Source organism: Bos mutus, chromosome 11 (assembly GCF_027580195.1).
Source record: "Bos mutus isolate GX-2022 chromosome 11, NWIPB_WYAK_1.1, whole genome shotgun sequence".
Lineage (NCBI taxonomy): Eukaryota > Metazoa > Chordata > Mammalia > Artiodactyla > Bovidae > Bos > Bos mutus.
Genome location: NC_091627.1, coordinates 88588820 through 88612852, shown reverse-complemented (window position 1 = coordinate 88612852; position 24033 = coordinate 88588820).

Sequence of the window (24033 nt, the reverse complement as noted above, 5' to 3'; positions counted from 1 at the left end):
TCTCTTTTATATGTTATAAGAAATGATTAAAACATGCAAAAAATAGAAATAATAGAAATTGATAACAAAAAGGAATCAGAAAATTTAATCTATAACATCAAATCTGGTTCTCAGAAAAGTTCAGTAAATTACTTTGTTTTTTTAAAGTCTTAAAAAAACATTTCTTTTGTTTATATACCCCGATAGAATGAAGGTAATGGCACCCCGCTCCAGTACTCTTGCCTGGAAAATCTCATGGATGAAGGAGCCTGGTAGACTGCAGTCCATGGGGTCACTAAGAGTCAGACAGGACTGATCGACTTCACTTTCACTTTTCACTTTCATGCATTGGAGAAGGAAATGGCAACCCACTCGGGTGTTCTTGCCTGGAGAGTCCCAGGGATGGGGGAGCCTGGTGGGCTGCCGTCTATGGAGTCGCACAGAGTTGGACACAACTGAAGTGACTTAGCAGCAGCAGCAGAGTGAAAATGTGGAAAATATGACAACTTATTGTTAGAATACAGCTTTAACTTCAGGCAAACTAAGTTAGCCTGAAACAGTAACTATAAGAAATCAATCTAACTATTGTGGGGAAAGCAAAAATTAAGGAGAGGAAATGAAGACAAAGACATTGTTAGATAGTAGTTTAGTAGCCCATGGATTGGACTAAAGTGAAGACATGAAGAGACAGACAAGTAGATGTGTTTTACTTTCAAATTAGAATTGATTTTTTGTTCATATGGATGATAAGTATAAATGAATTATTAATGATAACTTGTATATCGGGAAGAAAACAACTGTATGGGTGTTAAGGTATCAGATAGGTAGCTGAATACAGAACTGTAATACCCTGAAGAGAAAATTGGAAATGTATTAAATATTTAGGAGTAGTTGGCACACAGAAAGCAAAGCAAATTATAGGATTTTGGAATAGACTGTGGAAAGTCATTCCTTCTTTTGCGACATGTAGAAAGTAGGGAAGGATAGTTACATATTAGTGTGTGTCATATATCAACAATTTATATGAAATGAAAGCCATAAAGCTGTGCATTACAACCGAGATGTTAATTGTTAAAGGTGTGTGGATCACAACGAACTGTGGAAAGTTCTTATAGAGATGAGAATACCAGACCACTTTACTTATCTCCTGAGAAGCCTATATGTGGGTCAAGAAGCAACAGTCAGACCTTACATGGAAAAACTGGCTGCTTCAAAATTGGGAAAGGAGTATCACAAGACTGTATCTTGTCACCTTGCTTATATAATTTCTAAGCAGAATACATCATGCAAAATGCCAGGCTGGATAAATCACAAGCTGGAATCAAGATTGCCAGGAGAAATACCAACAACCTCAGATATGCAGATGATACCACTCTAATGGCAGGAAGCAAAGAGGAACTAAAAAGCCTTTCTTTACAATTTAATTAATTAATTAATTCTTGGCTATGCTAGGTCATATGGAGAACCTCTTGATGAAGATGAAAGAGGAGAGTGAAAAAGCTGGCTTCAAACTCAATATTCAAAAAACTAAGATCATGGTATCTGGTCCCCTCACTTCATGGCAAATAGAAAGGGGAAAAGTGGAAGCAGTGACAGATTTTCTTTTCTTGGGCTCCAAAATCACTGCAGATGGTGACTGAAGCCATAAAATTAGAAGATGCTTGCTCCTTGGAAGGAAAGCTATGACCAACCTAGACAGCATATTAAAAAGCAGAGACATCACTTTGCCAACAAAGGTCCTTATAGCCAAACACAGTTTTTCCAGTAGTCATCATAAGTTTGTGAGAGCTGGACCATAAGAGTACCAAAGAAATGATGCTTTTGAATTGCGGTGCTAGAGGAGACTCTTGAGAATCCCTTAGCCTGAAAGGAGAGAAAATCAGTCAATCCTAAAGGAAATCAGTCCTGAATATTTATTGGAAAGATCAATGCTGAAGTTGAAGCTCAAATACCTTGGCCACCTAATACAAAGAGCTGACTCATTGGAAAAGACCTTGATGCTGGGAAAGATTGAAGGCAAAAGGAAGATAAGGTGGAAGAGAATGAGATGGTTAAATAGCATCACTGACTCAATGGACATGAACCTGAGCAAACTATGGGATATTGTTAAAGACAAGGAAGCTTGGTGTGTTGTAGTCCATGGTGTCACAAAGAGTCAGACACAACTTAGCGACTGAACAATAACAACAACAGGTTTTGGAGGAAGAGATGCTTAGGGTCCAGTATGGACAATGCTACTTAGTAGCTGGGTCCATGAATTGGGTCAAGTTATTTAAACTCTCCAAGCACCCATTTCTCCATTTTTAATAAGGAAAATAATGCTGTAAGTACTTTTCTTCACCATGGGTTTGTTGTGAAGATTGCTAGATACATTGCATGAAAAAGACAAGATATGATCACTGGGAATCTCTCATAGGGATGTTGTATGGAAAGGACATTTTCATTCATTTAAGATTTTTTTTCATTTAACTGATATGTATCTTGAGTAACTTATTTTAGAATATCAGTTTTATTTTTCTGCTTCTCAAATTCCATTAGTTTTGGTGCAGATTTACAATGTTCATGCTGTTACATTCTTAGTAAATAGATTTAGATGTTTAGATCTTTTTACTAATACAGATAGTAGTTAATATTCTGTTTCACAATGCATTCTCTTGCCACATGTTAGGCTCTTACAGGACATGTATTTTATTATGGACATTTTGCAGATGAGGGACTTTCTAAATGTAGTTCAAACAAGATATCTCTTTTTTTAACTTTACAACAAATCCTTGGGTCAAATTTCTGGTTCATTTCATGTAGGGTTGGATTGTTCTGTGCTATTTAATACTTTTTTATTTTTAAATTATTATGAAAGTAATTTGACAAACTGACTTCTCTTTTCTTCTGATTTTTTAAATTTTAGGTAAAATCATTAATTAATGTCAATACTTCTTAAGTCATAGATATAATATTTAAAGTGCTTTCAATTTCAAGTGGAAAGCAGTAGATACATTTTAGTATTCTATCAGATTTAAAGCAAAGTTTTTGCTATTGAATAGAGAACAATTTTATTATAAGTATGGCTAATGTGGCACTCTCTAAATGGAACTAAACTCATTAAAATTATTTTTTTTAGTTGTCAGATTTTAAAGAATAAAATTTCTATGGAGGCAGGGATTTCAGACATAAATTTCACTCTTTTTTATAAAGCCCTCAGTTTTCCATAGCAATTTTTTTCTCAGAATTTGAAATCAAATTATTTAAGGAGGATTTCCTTATATATCTGCATAACCATAAATATTGTCCTGCAAAACAAGAGACATGGAAGAGACATGAATGATAGTCGTATTTTTATTGTTCCTTAGTCACATGTCATTGCCAAGATCAATTTGTCTGGAAGGCAGTTTTCCCATTTCTAAAGACTTTGAATAGCTGGCTTTTAAAACTCCTTTCAGATCTAAAAGCCTCTGATTATTTATTCAAGAAACTGCTTGCTAAGTACATGAATTTCCCCAACTTTTAAAAAAATGATTTAGAGATCAGAATTATTATAGTCTTTGTTATAATCAACATTCTACTGTGTGTATATATCAATCACACTATCCTTCCTGATTATTTAAATTTTTTGTAACTTGGTTATTAAAATCTACCCAACTTTAAAAGAGTTCTTGGATTAGCATTAGCATATGAGTTTTTTCACCCATGATCTGTTAGTATAAATTCTAGATAAGAGCAAAATCTAGTATAATATATACAGGGAATCCCATTTCCAGTGTAGTTTTCTCAATGAAAATTGTTTGTATGTATTAGGAAAGTAAATATGCTGTACAAACTGGAGCATAGTTTACTTATATTAAATACCAAATAGGAGATGTCATTATCTGTAATAACTGGAGTGATTATTATTTTCTCAATTAAATTTTATCAATATTGTTTAAATCTATATTGTAATGAGCATGTAGTTGTGTAATTCTTTGACTGCTTCATAGAATATACTCATATGTCCAAGAGAATTATGTATACTACAACAGTACACACTAGTTTACAGGGATTTTTTTCCCAAAAGACAAAGTTTGTGAAACAAAAATCTGGACTAACCTTTTAAAATTGTGTTCTGCTGCTGCTGCTAAGTCGCTTCAGTCGTGTCCGACTCTGTGCGACTCCACAGAGGCAAGAATATTGGAGTGCGTTGCATGTGAAGTTACTTCAGTCGTGTCCGACTCTATGAGACCCCATAGACAGCAGCCCACCAGGCTCTTCTGTCCACAGGATTCTCTAGGCAAGAATACTGGAGTGGGTTGCCATTTCCTTCTCCAAAATTGTGTTCTAAAAAAGACAATATATAATTAGATGAAAGATAACTACAATGCTATTCATAGGAATTAAGTTTTATTACATATGTAGTCAATACTGTGTTATTCATCAAATGTTTATTTCTCCCTTCTCTGTCTTTCTTTTCTCTTTTGGTCAATCTTGCTAAAAGGTATAGAAATGTATATATATATATATATATATATATATATATATATATATACACACATACATACACACATATATATAATTAGTCTTTTGATAAAATATACTTTTAATTTTGTTGGACATTTTGTTCATGTATTTTTTATTTTTAAATGTTCTCCTTTTATACCTTTATTTCCTTTTTATATATTAATGCATTATTCCTCTTCTAACCTCTTGGTTTACAAAGCTAACTTTGTAAACTAATTATTGTATAACTATCTCTCTATAAATATTCCTTTACTTACATAGTATAAGTTTATAAATGTACTATTTTGTGAGTGTTGACATTTTATTTCATAAATATGCTGATATATTTATTTAATGAATTACTTTTGATACACAAATAATGCAATAATATATTTCTAAATGTCACATTAATGCAGGGATTTTTAAGTTTTTATTCAAGTGTATTTTCACTCATGGATATCAAAGAAAGAGGTCTGGAATCATTTATTCTCTGGTCATTATAAAGGTTTATCTATGCTTCGTGACATAGAAATGGTTAGTTTCTCAAAATATTCCAAAATATTTTAAAGCATATGCATTCTGTAATTAGTGGATCTATATATACTTTCATTTTATTATATCTCTAACAATATTTGTCCCATTAGGTCTTCGATGTTTGTTCTTCATTATTTTTCAGTAACAGAGACTGGTGTGTTAATATTTTTTATGGTGATTACATATCTATTGAAAAATCTGTTATATGTATATTTTATATGGATACACAAGCTCAGCATTTTTATAGCTTAATGGTTATTTAATTTCCTTTGACAACTTTAATTTGTTTTCATATAACCTCGGTTATTAATGTCTGTGGATTTACTCCTACTAACATATTTTGTGCTGTGTACTGTGCTGTTTGCTATGCATTGTTACTATTTTCTCCTTTTCATCCTCATTTGGATTAATCCAGCTTTATTAATTCTCCTCCTACTCTACTGTATTGATAATCATGGATTCAATTTCTTTTCGTGTTTATTTACACTAATTATTCAATACACATTCTAACAACATCTAAAGTTGATTAATGTTTTTATCTTTGCTCTGACTACATGGAATCCATTATACTTCAATGAGCAATAACCATTTCCATAATCTATTCTGTATAATTTGGATCATTATTATAAAATTAAAACTCATTTAAAATAGCCTCTACTTGCCAATTTCTTTGTACAGCTCTACATATGGCATTCCACTAATTTATTTATTTACTACAATGAATATACATGTCTGAGTAAGAACAATGCAACTCTTTCCATTGATGAAAAATAATGGTAGTGGTAGTTTTAAAGCATTCCTCAATATTCTTTGATACTTCTTTCATCCAGTGTAGTTATCTATATTCTTTTCTCTAAAATCTGAGTTCTGTGACTGAATAACCAACAGAATCCCACAGAAGTGAGGCTGCGTCAATTTCTAGGCCCACGATTTTAACAAAACAAAGAAAAAACAGTAAAACACAAAAACTGCAGCTCATTTCTTGGAACACCTGCTCATGGAACCCAGTCATCATTCTGTGAGGAAGTTCTTACAGAGGGGCCATATGGAAAAGAACTAAAGTACCTTTCTTTCAGCTCCTGAGAAGCTTCCCACAAACAATCAAGAGCAACTTGTGAGCCATGTTAAGTGCATCATCCTGGAAATGGATCCACTAGCCCCCAGTCAAGCCACCTCAGCTAACACTATATACAGCAGATAAGAACTCTCTTCACTGAGCTATGACAGCCAAATAAATCATTGGTTTTTCTCTGGGGCAAAAACAACCATAAATACCATTAAGGGAATTAAAAGATAACTTCTAGACAGGGAAAAAACAATTTGAATATCACATATTCAACAAAGGACTTACATTCAGAATATATAAAGAACACTCAACAACTAATACAAAGACAAGTAACTATTTTTAAACAGAAAAAGATAATAGATACTTCCAGTAAGGGGATATATGGAAAGCAAATGGGCACATGAAGAGATTTTCAATATTACTAATTATTAGGGGATAGTCAAAATGAGATACCATTGCACAACTGCTAGACTATCTAAAATAAAGCATAATTAAATTAATTAGTATGATAATTCCAAGTGCTGATGAGGAAGCAGAACAATTACTATAGAAACTTTGGATTTTTTCATCCTCTTCTGAAGAGTACTGATTTTGATTTTGAAGTAGGCAATTTACTTACACTCAAACAGCAAAACTTTGTCGCTTTGTATTAGGCATGAGCTCAAATCTCAGTTTAATTCTTTCAGCCTTGGCTAAGTTGATTAGAGGCTGATGTATACCACATGGTATAGGGGTTACCCAGAGATTGAGGCAGACTTCATACACAGAATCTGTGACTCTGCCTTCCTGACTCTTTCTTTTCTGGTATTTTCTTCTTAACTTTCCAACTACTGTGGTTGTCTTAAGTAAACCCACCCCTTTGATTCTCAAAACCAGTAAGACTGAAGATTTTTCTATCTAAATGGTGCAGACTGGCATTCACCTTTGGTTAATAGCTAAATTAAAAAAAAGATAATATTATAGCAATGTCTTGTTCAAAGTGTTGACTTCTATTAAATATCTTCCAGGTTTTATTCATTCTTCAAATATTTTTTTTCTTTTGATATTTGTCCTGTATTTATACTTGTTAACTATAGGAGATTTGGTTTGATAAGCATTATCTCAGCAGTACAAGAAGTAAAACACAGGGTCTGCTTTTTTCCATTGCACAGCCTTCCTCACTTGAGTCAGATGATCTCATTGCTTTTTATTCCAACAGAGGAGCCTGACAGGCTATATAGTCCATGGTGTCTCAAAAGAGTCAGACACGACTTAGTGACTAAGCAACAATCTGAGTAGCATAACATTTTCATCTAAGGTAATTGCATTGTTTTCAACTAAGAAGATCTGTTATATTCGAACATTTTTATGCTTTGTATATTTTTAAATCCTTTAGCAAATTACTTGAGGGATTTAAAAATCTCGTATAAACTAAAACTTTCCTAGACTTATTTTCTGGTACTCTATATCATAAAAGCTATTTTTGAGAAATTATTGCTCCTGGAATTCACTTAAAATATTTTACACACTTCTACTTCTTTGATGATTAATGTCTCTCTAGTTAAAATAATCTTTCTGTCAACCTGATAAAAAGCAACTTGTTCAGTTCAGGTATAAGTACCCCACCAGCAAAAATATTTTTTCTCCTACACGCCCCCAGTGAATATTTACTCTTTTTTCAGTAGGAACTTATTATATTGTCTGATGATTTGTAGAAAGTATGTCTGAATTCTTCAGTAAATTTTCTCCTCTTTGAATAATTGTCCATCATTGTGCCCAGTGGTACCTAGTAGGGTTTGTGCCATATTCAAGTTCCTGATGAATGAGTATTTCCATATCTAGTCCTACACATTTCCTCCCAGGTCTTTTAGCTAGATGGTTTTTCATCTTCCCAGACAAGACTGATACCCTTTACTAGACAATCTGGTATTTCAGCTATTGGTTTTCAGTTTTCTCTTCTTGCTCTAACATATTTTTTTTTTTCCCTTGGTTTGTGGGCTTATGCATACACCTAGCCTGATTCTCCCCTGGTTCCTGATAGATGTCTATTCTTTTAACTTAGAACTCAGCTTCCTCTGATCCAACAAATTTTATTCATAAAGTGGTTCAACTCCTCCTTTATCTCTCCAAAAATAAGATCGGGCTCAGAGAACTTTGACACAATCACACCTCCAAGAATTCACAAAGAAAGAAATCCATAGCTTCTCTCAGCAGGTGGGGTGTATTAACAGGATTATAGTAATTACCATGCTCAGGCATGTTGGCTTTCTCAGTGGTTTTCTGATGTTCATACAATCAGATAGTTTCTAATTTTTGGTTGGTGTACATCAGAGGTATTAATTGAATAATCAATGCTTTTGATGAAAAAGGCCTGCCTTTGTGTCATGTGAATTAATATCTAGAATGTAAAAAGAATCATAAACATTTAAATCTTTGTATGGAGAATTACTCCCATAGTAGAATTTGATTCCCCTGAAAAATCTGAGCAATAAAGTATTCTATCTTCCATAAGTCATCTGAAGGAATTGCCGTCAGAGGCACAAATGGCCTTCTCGATACAGTTTGGGTAGTAGAGTCTAGGTAAGCAGGAAGACTCTTGCATACTTCAGATTAGGAAGATGCCAGAAGAGCTGACAGGACTGAGTTGATGCCTTGAGCAGATGAGTAAACTAATATAAGAACTTTCTAGTCAGCAAAGTGTAAGTCCATCAGATGGGGTTAAGTTTAAGAAGTAAACCGATGGCAAATATGGCCCTAACTACTCCTCATCTTTGTCCACATATGTTATAATGTGACTAGGGGGCTCTTTCTTCTAAGAGGTGGGGGCTATCTACCTACCCATTCCATCTGAAATGGCCCTGTAATGACCTCTGGACAATAAAATATGGCTGAAAGATGATGCTTTGAAAGTGCTGCAATCAATATGCCAGCAAATTTGGAAAACTCCGCAGTGGCCACAGGACTGGAAAAGGTCCGTTTTCATTCCAATCCCAAAGAAAGGCAATGCCAAAGAATGCTCAAACTACTGCACAATTGCACTCATCTCACATGCTAGTAAAGTAATGCTCAAAATTCTCTAAGCCAGGCTTCAGCAATATGTGAACCATGAACTTCCAGATGTTCAAGCTGGTTTTAGAAAAGGCAGAGGAACCAGAAGATCAAATTGCCAACATCTGCTGGATCATCGAAGAAGCAATGGAGTTCCATAAAAACATCTATTTCTGCTTTATTGACTATGCCAAAGCCTTTGACTGTGTGGATCACAATAAACTGTGGAAAATTCTGAAAGAGATGGGAATACCAGACCACCTGATATGCCTCTTGAGAAATTTGTATGCAGGTCAGGAAGCAACAGTTAGAACTGGACATGGAACAACAGACTGGTTCCATATAGGAAAAGGAGTACATCAAGGCTGCATATTGTCACCCTGTTTATTTAACTTATATGCAGAGTACATCATGAGAAACACTGGACTGGAAGAAACACAAGCTGGAATCAAGATTGCCATGAGAAATATCAATAACCTCCGATATGCAGATGATACCACCCTTATGGCAGAAAGTGAAGAGGAACTAAAAAGCCACTTGATGAAAGTGAAAGAGGAGAGTGAAAAATTTGGCTTAAAGCTCAACATTCAGAAAACTAAGATCATGGCATCTGGTCCCATCACTTCATGGGAAATAGATGGGGAAACAGTCGAAACAGTGTCAGACTTTATTTTTTGGGCTCCAAAATCACTGCAGATGGTGACTGCAGCCATGAAATTAAAAGACGCTTACTCCTTGGAAGGAAAGTTATGACCAACCTAGATAGCATATTCAAAAGCAGAGACATTACCTTGCCAACAAAGGTTCATCTAGTCAAGGGTATGGTTTTTCCAGTAGTCATGTATGGATGTGAGAGTTGAACTGTGAAGAAGGCTGAGTGCCGAAGAATTGATGCTTTTGAACTGTGGTGTTGGAGAAGACTCTTGAGAATCCCTTGGACTGCAAGGAGATGCAACTAGTTCATTCTGAAGATCAGCCCTGGGATTTCTTTGGAAGGAATGATGCTAAAGCTGAAACTCCAGTACTTTGGCCACCTCATGTGAAGAGTTGACTCATTGGAAAAGACTCTGATGCTGGGAGGGATTGGGGGCAGGAGGAGAAGGGGACGACAGAGGATGAGATGGCTGGATGGCATCACTGACTCGATGGACCTGAGTCTGGGTGAACTCCAGGAGTTGGTGATGGACAGGGAGGCCTGGTGTGCTGCGATTCATGGAGTCGCAAAGAGTCGGACACGACTGAACGACTGATCTGAAGTGATCATTTTCCAGTTCTGAATTCAATCCCTAAGAGATTTTATGTGCTTCTCCTCACTGTATAGTAAATCTGACAAGACACTGCGAGAACAACAGGCTAACCAACTGGATGATAAAAACAAATAAACATATGACCCAGTCACCCCTGGACCCTCGACAATTAACCACTGAAACTCCAGAGCTCTGAGGCCAACCCAGACAAGCCATGCCTTCAGCCACACTGCCAGCTGTCCACAGGTGTATAAATGTATGTATGTATGGGCCTCAACAAAATAAACCAACCCTGGGCCAGATTAGCAGAGACTACTGATCGATCTGAATAATTGGAAATTAAATAGCATTCCTTCAAAATTTTAGAGCTCTTTTATGTTAAAATAGTTAAATAACTTAATTAGACATATTAGGAAATGGAAGACAAGAAGAATTTGGAATTTCCAGGTAACATCTAGTAAATAAGGTCTACAGCTTTTAATAATGAACCAAAATTTTTCCTCTTTATTGTGTTTAATTCATTTCATCAGTAGAAGGAGTTCTGGTGATGAAGGTGGTCATATGCCTCCTTGTAGAGACCTGACTACTTCTTCCTTTTGGACAAGTCCAGCTACATTTAATAAGGTGAGGCTTTGACAACAGTAGGGCTTCCCTCCGAGCTCAGTCGGTAAAGAATCTGCCTGCAATGCGGGAGACCCAGGTTCAGTTCCTGAATCGGGAAGATCCCCTGGAGAAGGAAATGGTAATCCACTCCAGTATTCTTGCCAGAAAAATCCCATGGACAGAGGAGGCTGGCAGGCTACAGTCCATGGGGTGGCAAGAGTCAGACACCACTTAGCGACTAAACCACCACCATTTGATGACAGTATACAGATGCAGAAACCTTGATTCATGCCAAATTCAGGCAGAAGGCTGGTGGAGACAGGTTACTTTACTAGGTTATTAATCTAAAGAACTACAGTAACAGTAGAGAGAATATACAGTATGATAAAAAAGCAAATTTGGCTTAGTTCAAGTCAGAAGTATTGATTGAGAAGGTTACTTAAACTGGTACGCATGGCAAATAAGGATTTAAAATAACACAATGAATATGATAAAGAGAAGACAAGATTCAGAAACTCGGTCCACAAGAATTGAAAAGTTTCTGGATTTCTTTTACTGATAACCACATGTGCATGGAACCGAAAATCTCACAAGATTTTAAAATAAACACATGTATTGATAAGGTATGGGCTTCCCTGATGGCTCAAATGCTAATGAATCAACCTGCAATGCGGGAGACCTGGGTTCAATCCTTGGGTTGGGAAGATCTCCTGGAGAAGGAAATGGCAACTCACTCCAGGTATTCTTGCCTGGATAATTCATGGACAGAGGAGCCTGGTGGGCTATAGTCCATGAGGTTGCAAAGAGTTGGACTCAAAACTGGGTAACTTTCATTTAACTTTCACACTGATAAGGTGTTAATGATAACAAGGTAGCCAAAGCTAGGTGATAAAATTTTGTAAATAAAGATTAAACTCAAGATAGTCATCAAATATGGTCTTTCACATAAAGACGAGAGTTTCTGACTTTGCATAGTATCACATATGAAATGAATTGATTCACAAGCAGTTGTGATGGTATTATATGGTTTTACTTCAGTTTCAGTTCAGTTCAGTTCAGTCACTCAGTCGTGTCCAACTCTTTGCGACCCCATGAATCGCAGCATGTCAGGCCTCCCTGTCCATCACCAACTCCCGGAGTTCACTCAAACTCATGTCCATAGAGTCGGTAATGTCATCTAGCCATCTCATCCTCTGTTGTCCCCTTCTCCTCCTGCCCCCAATCCCTCCCAGCATCAGAGTCTTTTCCAATGAGTCAACTCTTCGCATGAGGTGGCCAAAGTATTGGAGTTTCAGCTTTAGCATCATTCCTTCCAAAGAACACCCAGGACTGATCTCCTTCAAAAGGACTGGTTGGATCTCCTTGCAGTCCAAGGGACTCTCAAGAGTCTTCTCCAACACCAAAGTTCAAAAGCATCAATTCTTCGGCACTCAGCTTTCTTCACAGTCCAACTCTCACATCCATACATGACCACAGGAGAAACCATAGCCTCGACTAGACAGACCTTTGTTGGCAAAGTAATGTCTCTGCTTTTGAATATGCTATCTAGGTTGGTCATAACTTTCCTTCCAAGGAGTAACCATCTTTTAATTTCATGACTGCAATCACCATCTGCAGTGATTTTGGAGCCCCCTAAAATAGTTGGACACTGTTTCCACTGTTTCCCCATCTATTTCCCATGAATTGATGGGACCAGATGCCATGATCTTAGTTTTCTGAATGTTGAGCTTTAAGCCAACTTTTTCACTCTCCTCTTTCACTTTCATCAAGAGGTGTTTTAGTTCCTCTTCACTTTCTGCCATAAGGGTGGTATCATCTGCATATCTGAGGTTATTGATATTTCTTCCAGCAATCTTGATTCCAGCTTGTGCTTCTTCCACCCAGCGTTTCTTATGAAGTACTCTGCATATAAGTTAAATAAGCAGGGTGACAATATACAGCCTTGACATACTTCTTTTCCTATTTGGAACCAGTCTGTTGTTCCATGTCCAGTTATAACTGTTGCTTCCTGACCTGCATATAGGTTTTTCAAGAGGCAGATCACGTGGTCTGGTATTGTTTCTATGGTGTTCCTTTCAAACCATGTTAATGGAAACCCACTCCAGTGTTCTTGCCTGGAGAATCCCATGGAGGGAGGAGCCTGGTAGGCTACAGTCCATGGGGTGACCAAGAGTCAGACACGACTGAGCTACTTCACTTTCACTTTTCTTTCTTTTCAAAACATGTTGTATACTAGCAAAGAGGGCTAGTTGTTGTTAAGGAACTGTTTCTGACTATGGGATGTTTTTCCTCCTTGCCACCTCTTTGCTACATAGCAAATCTTACTACTTCTCTCAGCAATTGGTAGCTAACTCTTTTTTGTCAATAATGAGATTGACACCATCACTTAATTAAAATCTCTTCCTGTGAAATGTCTGGGGGTAAATTCTGTAAATAAAATTTATTATTATATATTTGGGGGTGTGAAGTTGCTCAGTCTGACTCTTTGCCATCCCATGGACTGTAGCCCATCAGACTCCTCCATCCATGGAATTCTCCAGGCAAGAGTACTGAAGTGGGTTGCCATTCCCTTTTCCAGGGGATCTTCCCAATCCAGGAATCAAACCCAGGTCTCCCACATTGCAGGCAGATGCTTTACCGTCTGAGCCACTATTTCCATTTTATTTGTTCTTCTCTAGTTAAAGCATTTTTTTTTCTCATGACTTCTAAAATCCTTTTGGTTTTATTCTACATTAGCTTTGCTTCTTGTTAATTCATTTGAACATACTTCTTTTCTCTCTCAAAATTGCGTGTACCACAGTATTAAAGCTGCATTTCTGCTTCTCATTTTTTGTTATTTCCAACAGCCTGTAAGTATTCATAGCTACAATTATTCTTTTGAAATCATGATCCCAAATATTTATTTTCAGATCTGTCTTATACTTGAATGACTATATATATGGTTATGATACATGATCAAAAACATGTGTTGGAATACATGAAATCCTAACTTCTTACAATAACTTTGAATACCTTAAACTTACATTCAACTCAAGAAACTTTTCATACATATGTCTATTATGTGATCAGATTTTATTATAATTTTTCTAAAATTATATATTTATTTTTGCAAATAGAATGTAAGAGCCTTAAGACTATTCTGTCACTTCAATGAATTGGCATAATTTCTACCACCTAAGTGCTTGACAGTGTTAAGTGTTAGTTCAGTCATGTCTCACTCTGCGACCCCATGGACTGTAATCTTCCAGGCTTCTCTGTCCATGGAATTCTCCAGGCAAGAGTATTGGAAGTGGTAGCCATTCCCTACTCCAGGGGATCTTCCTAATCCAGGGATCATCACCAGTATTTGTTAAATGAATAATATCTAAAATCATTTGTTAACTTCCACAGAAATCATATTTCCTACCAGTTCCCATGCTTACCAAATACTTCCACTCACCCAGACTTGAAATATTGAAGTTATTCAAGATAGTTACAATAATAAAGTTACTTTATTAGTCTCCAAATCATATTGTTTAATTCTTAAATGAAATATGTGTTTCTTATTTTGTTCTTTTTTGGTCATTTAGCATACATTTTTAATATGTGTATTAAAATAAATCAATTACTGCTTTGATTATAGGCATTTCTTCTCAATTTTCTCTTGTAATCACCCTTAGAACAAACTTTATAAAATAATAGACATATTACATCATTCCCAGTTACTGGATTTTCTGTCATATCTTTGAGTGCTATGAAAATTAATGTTGGAGCCAACTGAACCTCTGTAGATGTTATGAGTCATTTCCTCATTTTCCTCACTTAAGACTGACCTCAAAATGCTACACACTTGCACAGCTTTTCATGATTCTTCTTGGGTAAAATCTTTAAAAGTATTCATTCATTTCTTAATCCTATAATGAGATAAGAAGCATGATTGTTTATTTGCATTATTTCCAATGATTTTTAAACTACATAAGTAAGCCTCTTACAGGTATTCTTCACATTATACTTTATGTCCAGACTAAATGATTTGGTGCTATTTGGTACAAATAGGAATTAAATCTTTACCTGATTAGCAAAATTATCTAATCAATCCCCAATAATCCAATATCAGGCTTTTACTGATCACTTACTCTGTGTCCTGAAGGTTTTAATGATGTAACATTACAGTGTCTACTCAAGTATATTTTATCTTATGGTTGAACTGTCTATCCCTACATACCATAAATCTACCTAAATATTAATGAAAAAATAATACATAATTCCTTGATTGTCTAAAATAGAATTATTGCTTCAGTTTAAATGTATTGCCTGTTGCTTCACATAAATAAAGTTTTTAAAATTTATTACTTTCCTACCAATTCTATTATGACATAATACACTTTACTCTCTAAATTATATATATGTGCATGTCTATATCCTCTCACTATATCATATAATTTAAGTTGTCATAACTGCATTCTCTACTGCTAACATGAGAAAACATGAATTTTCTTGATAACTGTATCTCTTGTGTAAACTTCAGAGTTTATATTTTATTTCAATGAATAGCTCAAGAAATACATAGAAAGCACATCACTAAATGCTCTAAGTCAGACTGATATAAGAGGGACAGTCAAAGACTGAATAAGTGAGGGAAGTTCTGTAACATAGGGCAGGGGAGGAATTAATCTTTAGAACTGCAATGTGCTTTATTGTTCTTGCTATGCATTTTGGGAATATACAGAGTATAATGTAAGTGGAGAATTAATCCATTACTTAAAATACTGAGTGATTCAGTCCAAGTGTAGAAATGCAGTTAATATACTCCAACACAAGTTTGCATATGCTCAGAGTAAGGCACAATTTATAAACTTCTAATTTAAGATAACTTGTACCCCAACTGACAAAATAAGTAAAGGAAACAGGAACATTACTACAGGTCATACAGACACTGTGAAGCCATTAGAAAGATATTTAAAACCAATATATTTCAATATTTTAAATTAAAATGAAATAGGCTAATTACTTCAAAAAATACTAAAATTATATAAAAGGTATTTAAAACTTGAAAATCCTATACCTATTTAAGCAAATTGAATCTGTAATTTAAATCATTTGGTACTGTGTTAATTTCAGATGAAATTGGCTTCACTGATAATTCTCCAAATATTTCTCATGAATATAGGTGCAAAACTCCTTAGTAACTATCAGCAAATCGAATTTCATGATACAGATGAAATGAATGAACAAGTTGAACAGCTTTTAGTTAATATGGGTGTAACAATTAAAAATAAAGCAATAAGTTCAGTTCAGCTCAGTTCAGTCACTCAGTCGTGTCTGACTCTTTGCAACCCCATGAATAGCAGCACACCAGGCCTGCCTGTCCATCACCAACTCCTGGAGTTCACTCAGACTCATGTCCATCGAGTCAGTGATGCCATCCAGCCATCTCATCCTCTGTCGTCCCCTTCTCCTCTTGCCCCTAATCCCTCACAGCATCAGAGTCTTTTCCAATGAGTCAACTCTTCACATGAGGTGGCCAAAGTACTGGATTTTCAGCTTTAGCATCATTCCTTCCAAAGAACACCCAGGACTGATCTCCTTTAGAATGGACTGGTTGGATCTCCTTGCAGTCCAAGGGACTATCAAGGGTCTTCTCCAACACCACACTTCAAAAGCATCAATTCTTCAGCATTCAGCTTTCTTCACAGTCCAACTCTCACATCCATACATGAACACAGGAAAAACCATAGGCTTGACTAGACGAACCTTTGTTGGCAAGGTAATGTCTCTGCTTTTGAATATGCTATCTAGGTTGGTCATAACTTTCCTTCCAAGGAGTAAGTGTCTTTTAATTTCATGGCTGCAGTCACCATCTGCAGTGATTTTGGAGCCCCCCAAAATAAAGTCTGACACTGTTTCCTCATCTATTTCCCATGAAGTGATGGGACCAGATGCCATGATCTTCGTTTTCTGAATGTTGAGCTTTAAGCCAAATTTTACACTCTCCTCTTTCACTTTCATCAAGAGGCTTTTTAGTTTCTCTTCACTTTCTGCCATAAGGGTGGTATCATCTGCATATCTGAGGTTATTGATATTTCTTCCAGCAGTCTTGATTCCAGCTTGTGGGTCTTCCAGTCCAGCATTTCTCATGATGTTCTCTGCATAGAAGTTAAATAAGCAGGGTGACAATATACAGCCTTGACGTACTCCTTTTCCTATTTGGAACCAGTCTATTGTTCCATGTTCCATTCTAACTGTTGCTTCCTGACCTGCATATAGGTTTCTCAAGAGGCAGGTCAGGTGGTCTGGTATTCCCATCTCTTTCAGAATTTTCCACAGTTTATTGTGATCCACACAGTCAAAGGCTTTGGCATAGTCAATAAAGCAGAAATAGATGTTTTTCTGGAACTCTCTTGGTTTTTGATGATCCAGCGGATGTTGGCAATTTTACCTCTGGTTCCTCTGCCTTTTCTGAAACCAGCTTGAACATCTGGAAGTTCACGGTTCACGTACTGCTGAAGCCTGGCTTGGAGAATTTTGAGCATTACTTTACTAGCGTGTGAGATGAGTGCAGTTGTGCAGTTATTTGAGCATTCTTTGTCATTGCCTTTCTTTGGGAAAATAAAGAAATATAGTTCACTAAATTAATAGAAAAAAGGAAAAAATCATATGACCATCTCAAATGAAGAAAAAAACAATTAAAAAAATAGCAACGTGTGTGATAAAAAATGCTTAGGAAACTTTGAATGAAAGTTTACAGCAACAACAAGGAACTTTGAATAAAAGGTGATTTCCTTAATTTGATAAGGTTGTTGTTGTTGTTCAGTTGCTCAGTCCTGTCCAGCTCTTTGTGACCCCATGGAAGCCAAAAGGCTGGGCTTCCCTGTCCTTCATTATCCCTCAGAGTTAGCTCAAAATCAAACTAAGTAAATAACATATTTACAGTAAATAACTGCACATTTTCCCTGAGGTTGAATAAAGGACAAAAAAACTTTGCTATTATAGACTTATTAAATGTTATCAAACAATATATTAGGTAATCTTGTCAGCCAAATAAAAGACAAAAGTTTAAAGGGAAAAAAGTCATTATTTACAGTGTGATATCCTAGGAACTTCCCAGGTGGCGCTAGAGGTAACAAATCCGCCTACCAAGGCAGGAGACGAAAGACCTGGGTTCGATCCCTGGGTCAGGAAGAGCCCGTAGAGAAGGAAATGGCAACCCACTCCATATTCTTGCCTGGAAATTTCCAGGGACAGAGGAGCCTGGTGGGTTACAGTCTATGGGGTCGCAACAGAGTCAGACACAACTGAAGTGACTTAGCATGCACAGTGTGATTATATAGGTTAAGAAGCAGTTAATAATCCAAACATATCATGTAAACTACTAGAACTGGTGAGCAAATGAAGCAAATTATCTGTATAGAAGGCTGATAAAAGTAATTTTTTATATATACTAAAAATCAAAATTTGGAAAATTAAATTAAAGCTCCACTTTAATTTGTGATACCATTTATAGTATCACTAAAAACACTGAACTACTAGGAATAATATTAATGAAAGGAGCTCATGACCTCTATACAGATAGCTATAAAGCATTACTGAAAGACATTTTAAAAGACCCAAACAAATTGAGGAATACAAATGTCTAGGTATTAAATATTATAAAAACGACAAATTCATTTTCAGTAGTCAGTTAAATTGACAAGGTGGTCCTAAAATTTATATGGAGATGCAAAGGGCTTGAAGAATCAAAGCAATAATACTGAAAGAAATAAAGCAAATTAGAAGAATCACAATAACAGATGCCATATCTTTTTAAAAGCAAGAATAATAAAAAACAGTGTGATATTAGCACAAACATGGGCAGATAGACCACAAATACAGAAACTAAGTTCTATAAATAGCCTTATGTATAAATAGTCACTGAATTTATGACAAAGTTTTCATTAAAACCAGTAGAGATAGATTACTCTTTTTATAATAAAACATTTGATATTTTATTACAATATAAATATTACAATAATTATAAAAAGATTATAAAAAGATAGTTGCTCAGTTGTGTCTGACTCTTTACAACCCCAAACACTGTAGCCCACCAGGTTCTCTGTCCATGAAATTCTCCCAGCAATAGCCATTCTCTTCTACGGGATCAAACTCAGGTCTCCTTCATTGCAGGCAGATTCTTTACCATGTGAGCTACCAGGGAAGTCCATATAATTTATATTAACTATAAAACTATTATAACTTTAATTTGCAAATGGTATACATTTATGTATAATATTTTTATTTTTTAATATTTTATTTTTTAACTTTACAATATTGTATTGGTTTTGCCATATATCAAAATGAATCCGCCACAGGTATACATGCGCTCCCCATCCTGAACCCTCCTCCCTCCTCCCTCCCCATACCATCCCTCTGGGTCGTCCCAGTGCACCAGCCCCAAGCATCCAGTATCCTGCATCGAACCTGGACTGGTGACTCGTTTCATATATGATATTATACATGTTTCAATGCCATTCTTCCAAATCATCCCACCCTCTCCCTCTCCCACAGAGTCCAAAAGACTGTTCTATACATCAGTGTCTCTTTTGCTGTCTCGTACACAGGGTTATTGTTACCATTTGTGTATAATATTTTTAAACAAAAGTAATATTTTAAATGTTATAAATTAAAATTATAATAACTGTATAGTTATTATCTTATAAATATTTTATTAATATTTTTATTGCTGTTGTTTAGTCACCAAACCATGTCCAACTCTTTGTGACCCCATAGACTGCAGCAAGCCAGGCTTCCCTGTCCATCACCATCTCCCAGAGCTTGCTCAGACTCATGTCCGTTGAGTCAGTAATGCCATCCAACAGTCTTGTCCTCTGTCATCCCCTTCTCCTCCTACCTTCAATCTTTCGCAGCATCAGGGTCTTTTCCGATGAGTCAGCTGTTAAGAACCTGAACCCATCTTATAAAACATGACCAAAAAATCAACTTAATATTAAATATAATGCTCAATTTAAAGGGTAAAAAAATAAACTTGCATGTAAGTCAATTAAGTTAAAATACTCCCTCACATCGTACACAAAAATAAACTCAAAATGGCTTGAAGATTTAAGTATAAGACATTAAATGAAAACATAAACAAAATATTCTGACATAAATCATAGCAAGCTTTTCTTAGGGAAGTTCTCTAAGTCAAAGAAGTAAAGGTGAAAATAAGCAAATGGGACCTAATCAAACTTATATGCTTTTGCACAGCAAAGGAAATCATAAACGAAAAAGATAACCTATATAATAGTATAAAGTATTTGCACATCATGCAGTTAACAAGGGCTTAATTTCCAAAATATGCAAACAGCTCATTCAGCTCAATATTTAAAAAACTCAAAAATGGCCAGATGGTATAAATAGACATTTCTCTGAAGAAGACATGCAGATGGCCAATAGGTAAAGGGAAAGACGCTCAACATTCCTGTTTATGAAGGAAATGCAAATCAAAACTACACTGAGTTACCTCATACCAGTCAAAATGGTTATTATCAAAAAGCTTACAAATCATAAATGCTGGTGAGGCTGTGGAGAAAAGGGAACCCTCCTATACTGTTCGTGGGAATATTAATTGGTACAGCCACTATGGAAAACAGTATGGAGAATACTTTAAAAAACTAAAAATAGAGTTATTATATGATCCAGGAATTCCACTCCTAGGCATATACCCAGAAAGACAAAAAATCTAATTTTAAAAAGTATTAAGTTGGTGCAAAAGTAATTTCTGTTTTGCATTGTTGAATTTGCCATTTGATATTGGAATGCTGCTGCTAAGTCACTTCAGTCGTGTCCAACTCTGTGCGACCCCATAGATGGCAGCCCACCAGGCTCCCCCATCCCTGGGATTCTCCAGGCAAGAACACTGGAGTGGGTTGCCATTTCCTTCTCCAATGCATGAAAGTGAAATGTGAAAGTGAAGTCACTCAGTCGTGTCCGACTCTTAGCAACCCCATGGACTGCAGATCACCAGGATCCTCCATCTATGGGATTTTCCAGGCAAGAGTATTGGAGTGGGGTGCCATTGCCTTCTCCGGATATTGGAATACGTTCTTATATAAATTTGATTATGTTATACATCATTTCAATGTGCATTTTTTTTGCTAATTATATTACTTGTGTATTTTATATTTATTTTAGAATATGGAAATGATGTTAGACATAAAGCAAATTTGAGCAATTTTCTTATTTGAGTTCAAAATGGGTCCTAAAGTAGTGGAGATGACTCATAGCATCAAGAACACATTCGGCCCAGGAACTGCCAACAAACTTACAGTGCAGTGATTGCGCAAGAATTTTTGCAAAGGAGACAAGAGCCTTGAAGATAAGGAGTGTGGTGGCCAGCCACTGGAAGTTGACAATGACCAACTGAGATCATCATCGAAGCTGATCCTCTCACAATTACATGAGAAGTTGCCAAAGAACTCAACGTCCACCATTCTACAACCATTTATAATTTGAAGCAAATTGGAAGGTGAAAAGGTCCATAAGTGGGTGCCTCATGAGCTGACCACAAATCAAAAAAATTGTCGCTTTGAAGTGTTGTCTTCTCTTATTCTACACAACAACAAGGAAATAATTTCTTGATAGTATCGTGATGTGTGAGTGGATTTTATATGACAACCAGTGATAACCCTGCTAGCGGTTGGACCAAGAAGAAGCTCCAAAGCACTTCCCAAAGCCAAAGAAAACCATGACCAAAGAAAGGTCATGGTCACTGTTTGGTGGTCTGCTGCCCATCTGATCCACTACAGCTTTCTAAATCCCAGTGGAACTATTATATCTGAGACATATGCTCAGCAAATCAATGAGATGGACTGAAAACTGCAGTGCATGCAGCAGACACTATTCAACAGAAAAGGTCCAGTTCTTCTCCACACCAATGCCCGACCACAGGTCACACAACTAATGCTTCAAAAGTTGAACTAATTGGGCTATGAAGTTTTGCCTCATCTGCCATATTCACCTGACCCTGCACCAACCAACTGCCACTTCTTCAGGCATCTTGACAACTTTTTACAGGGAAAATGCTTCCACAACCAGCAGGAGGCAGAAAATGTTTCCCAAGAGTTATTCAAATACTGAAGCATAGGTTTTTACCCTACAGGAATAAACACACTTATTTTTTGTTGGCAAAAATGTGTTGATTGTAATGGTTCCTATTTTGATTAATAAAGATGTGTTTGAGCCTTGTTAGTTATAATGATTTAAAATTCACAGTCTGAAACCACAATTTTTGTTCCAACCTAATTATGCACCTCGATGCTCATAGCAGCGCTGTTTACAATAGTCAAGACATGGAAGCAATCTAAATGTCCATCAACAGACGAATCAATAAAGATGATGTGGTACATATACACAATGGAATATTAGCCATGAAAAGGAATGTCATTTGCAGGAACATGATGGACCTAGAGATAATCATATCATAAGCAAAGTAAATCAGAGACACACATCACATGATATCATTTATATGTAAAATTTTGAAAAATTATACAAATGAACTATTTACAAAACAGAAACAGACTCACAGACAGAAAACAAACTTGTGGTTATCCAAGGGGAAAGGGAGGAGGATAAATTAGGGGTTTAGGATTAACAGATACTACTACATATAAAATAGACAAACAATAAGGACCTACTGTATAGCACAGGGAACTATGTTCAATGTTTTATAACAACCTATAATGGAAAGGAACCTGAAAAAGAAGCATACACACACACAGACACACAGACACACACACACACACACACACACATAACTGAATCACTTTGCTGTATACCTGAAACTAACACCACATTGTAAATCAACTATACTTCAATTTTTTAATTAAAAAAACTAAGTAAAGTTAAAAAAAAAAAAAAAAACAACCTTTAAAGCCTAGGAGACTCTCCTCATATCCTTAGCCCAGACAAAATATTCTTAAACAAGATGCAAAAAGCACCAGTCTTCAGTAAAACAAAAAAGATTGACTTCATCAAAATTTCTGTTCATCAAAACAAATAAACAAAAATGAATTTGACTTATAAAACCAAGATAATTAGTATTTTCAATTTTTTTTGTGAAATTCCCGAGTGTTAATTTCAGAAACAAAGAAATGATTATGCTTGTGTGTGTAAACTCGGAAAACTCAGGCCCAGTCTTTAAAACCTTGTAATACATTGCATTAAATGCCTTCATTACTTGCTACTCCTTTCTGGCAACTTGTTATTTAACTTTCTTGTTAGCTACTATTACTAATTTATGAAGCTGAATCATCAGACATCCTTGTCTAATGTTCTCCAGGAAAGTCTAATTGTTTTTTGAATTCACTGTGACACTTTTAACCCCTTGATCTTTACATTCTCCTATCCAATCTTAGTGTAATTTTAGTTTATCAAGTAACTGTCCAATTCCTACATGCCTTGGCATTTATAGTCTTCCTTATTGTTATGTATTTAGTTGATTATTATTTCCCTTTGTTTATTTTTGACCAAAAATATACCATATACAATTTATTCTATAATATCATTAGATTCACAAGACTTTACTATATGCTAAATAATTTACTGTGTGTGTGTATGCATAGTCTCTCAGTTGTGTCTGACTCTTTGTGACTCCATGGACTGTAGCCCATCAGGCTTTGATAGTTTCAGGTGGACAGCAAAGGGACTCAACCATAGTACACATATCCATTCTCTCCCAAATTCCCCTCTCCTTCAGGCTGTCACATAAAATTGAATTAACCTATTCTTAAAAGCAATATCCTTGGGGACCTATATTGCTGCTGCTGCTAAGTCACTTCAGTCGTGTTCGACTCTGTGCGACCCCATAGATGGCAGGCCACCAGGCTCCGCCATCCCTGGGATTCTCTAGGCAAGAAGACTGGAGTTGGTTGCTATTTCCTTCTCCAATTCATGAAAGTGAAAAGTGAAAGTGAAGTCACTCAGTCGAGTCGGACTCTTTGCGACCCCATGGACTGCAGCCCACCAAGCTCCTCTGTCCATGGGATTTTCCAGGCAAGAGTACTGGAGTGGGTGGCCATTGCCTTCTCCATTCCTTTTTAAAAAATGAGATATATTACTCAGAACATTTCTTCTTGCTTTATTATTGGCTGTAAA